Source organism: Cicer arietinum, chromosome 1, assembly GCF_000331145.2.
Source record: "Cicer arietinum cultivar CDC Frontier isolate Library 1 chromosome 1, Cicar.CDCFrontier_v2.0, whole genome shotgun sequence".
Taxonomy (NCBI): domain Eukaryota; kingdom Viridiplantae; phylum Streptophyta; class Magnoliopsida; order Fabales; family Fabaceae; genus Cicer; species Cicer arietinum.
In genome coordinates this window covers 26,929,240-26,932,741 of record NC_021160.2, presented here as the reverse complement: position 1 = coordinate 26,932,741, position 3,502 = coordinate 26,929,240, and positions in this window count along the sequence as shown.

The following is a 3,502-nucleotide window of genomic DNA, read 5'->3' as shown; positions in this document are numbered from 1 at the left end:
GAAGACTTTTATGTAAGTTACACAAATGTTCCAATTTACTGTGATAATACAAGGCGAATAATCTAGTGAAAAAATCTCATTCAAGATTCAAGATTCAAACATATTGAAATAAAATAACATTTCATTAGCCATCATATTAACAAGAAAGATGTTGAATTAGTTTTTGTTGATACAAAATCAACTTGCTGACATGTTCATAAAATCCTTGGGGGCAAATCATTTTGATTTTATTTTATTAAAGAAAAACATAAAATTATCAAAAATCTAAATAATTGTTTTGTCAAATTAATTTTTTTTATAAAAAAAAAGGGAAAAGACTCGGTAACGACTCTCTCTCTCTCTCTCTCTCTCTCGCTAACATTCAGTAGCTATTTCAGTCTCTAAATTTCATTAGCGACCGCTTTAGTGACGAAAAAATATTTAGTTGCCAAGTTCAAAATTATGGTCTCTATTTCGGTCGCTACTGTGACTGAAAATATTCGGTCTCTAAATTGGTCACTATAGGCGAAATTTCTAGTACTGAGGGGATTTGATAGTTTTTGTCCTAACACATGAAATAGATCATAAGATATCACCATATGTTATAATAAGATCTATACACTAAGAACAAATATTATAGAATAAATTATTCTCTTATATATAGATTGTTATCATCAAAATATTAGTAAGAGTTATTTTTCTTCAAACCAATTTAATTCTAACATAAAGGAGTTTGATGACCAAGACGATTCAACATTGATAGTGTTCCATATATATACACTTCAATTATGTAGGAATCTCGTGTTGCAATGGCTAGGAGGATGTGGCCTTGGAAATTGTTCAACATCTCAAAGGGTGTCATGACCCAAAAATTTAATGCCGTGACCGGCACACAAGCTATACTCCTAGCCTGGCAAGCCTATCACCTAACTTAACAATTAAACAACTAAATCGCTCTTTAACCATTTAAAATATATATATGCTTTCTCTCGAAATTTCAACAGAGTATCCTCTGTAACTTCAACATTCCCAAATTTTGTAAAATCTCTGTTCAGCTTTTAATCCAGTCATAATTCAAATAACATAATCAAATTACTTAATACACTTCCCAAAAAAAAAACTAAATAGACTTTCTAGACTCCAAAATAGCAGCAATTTACATAGACTCAACAAATGTTACAAAAATGGTCCTCGATCAAAGAGGCCTACCAAAAAAGAAGTATGTTGAGACTTGAATCAAATAATAGATTCCTACTCAACTGCTTGCGAATCTGAAAAAAAATAAGCAACATAAAGGGGTAAGTCACAAAGACTTAGTGAGGAGACAACAACCACCATCAATTAGAAGGGAAACACAAAAGGCACGAATAACTGTTTAATCGCTTGACATAAATATTAAAAATCCTGTGAATAACGAAATGAAATCAAAATGAACAACCTTAAAATCATCATAAAAATCAAACAAGTAACAATACACATTTTTAGAACCAAAAGGCGGTTTTATCTCATTGATAGCCCTTTCCTCCTAAGGGTGGCCTTTCCCTTAGGGGCGGCTCCATCTAACGAATGGCCATCTCCTCTCAATTCTGCAACGCATCATCGCCTATCAATTAGGGAGCTTACATCTCGTTGATAGCCCTCTCCTCCTACGGATGACCTCTCTCGTAAGGGCGGCTCCATCTAACGGTTAACTCTCCCTAATCAACACGTGGTAACTAGGTGCACCTAACGCAGTTAACGATTTAATAATAATAACACCGATTTCCCAAAACACGCATTTAAATCATTTCATCGTAATTCATAAAAACATACTCAATCGCATAACAATTCAAGATTTAAATAATTTAACTCATACGTAAATCAAATTAATAACATATTATATAACAACAACCGTTAAATTAAATAATTGACGAAATCGAGATAAAATTCAAAGGTTGTGTTCTCCAGATTTTTCAATAAATACTTTAATATAAAATAATAATAATAATAATAATAATAATAATAATAATAATAATAATAATAATAATAATAGCATTATAAAAATATATGACGATGATCGTCGTCAACTCACAGCTATGGAGAATCGTCTAACTTTGCTCTCCAACAACTCTTAGAGTAGCCGGCAGGATCTCAGCAGACAAATCCGAGTATCAAGAATATTTCCAAGACTTTAGAAAAAATCTATTCTAAAGTTTAGCTAACTCTAGGAAACCATGAAATTTAGCTTCACCAACTTCAAACCACCCTATTGGAGACCTACACCGTCTTCCATACAAAGCCTCAAACGGAGCCATTTGAATACTAGATTGATAACTATTATTGTATGCAAATTCCATCAAGGGCAAATGTTGATCCCAACTACCCCAAGATCCAGAACACAAGCACGGAGCATATCTTCCAATATTTGTATAGTCCTTTCAGATTGACCATCTGTTTGAGGATGAAAAGCGGTGCTAAGCTTCAAAAGAGTTCCTAATGAAGTTTGGAACGACTTCCAAAATTGAGCAGTAAATTGAGCCCCACAGTCAGAAATAATAGACACCGGTACACCATGCAAAAAGACAATTTTATCTAAATAAAGTTTAGCATATTGAGATACAGTATAAGTAGTCTTCACGTGCAAAAAGTGTGCAGATTTGGTCAACCGGTCTATAATCACCCACACCGAGTCATAACCCTTTTGGGTTCGTGGTAATCCTGTGACAAAATCCATAGCGATGCCTTCCCACTTCCATTCAGGTATTTCAATAGGTTGAAGTAATCCCGCAGGCTTTTGGTGCTCAGCCTTTACTTGTTGACACATTAAGCACCTAGAGACAAAATCTTCTACGTCTCTCTTCATCCCTTCCCACCAATACAATTCTCTCAAGTCTTGATACATCTTGTTAGAACCTGGGTGAATAGTATAAGAAGAATGATGAGCCTCCTCTAAAAAATTTCTCCTTAAGCCACCAATATTTGGGACACACAATCGAGCCTTCAATCTTAGCACACCATCTGAATCAACTGAAAAGTCTGAAATTTTACCATTCTGAACACTATTTACCATATTCACCAAGTATGAGTCTTGACTTTGAGCTTCTTTGATATCATCAACTATGGTTGGACGAATTTGTACGTGGGCTAAAAATAACCTCGAATGACCAAGTTCCAATTGAGTTCCAATTTCCACAACTTCTTGAAATTCTTTAACTATTGGCCTCTTTACTTATGCTATATGAGCAAGACTACTCATGGACTTCCTACTCAAAGCATCTGCAACAACATTTGCCTTCCCTGGATGGTATAAGATTGTGCAATCATAATCTTTCAAAAGTTTCATCCATCTTCTTTGTCTTAATTTTAAGTCTCGCTGCTGAAAGATATACTTAAGACTTTTATGATCGGTATAAATCTCACAAGTTTCACCATATAGATAGTGCCTCCAAATCTTAAGAGCAAACATAATGGCAGCCATTTGCAAATCATGTGTGGGATAGTTCACCTCATGCGTCTTGAGTTGTCTAGATGCATAGGCAATAAC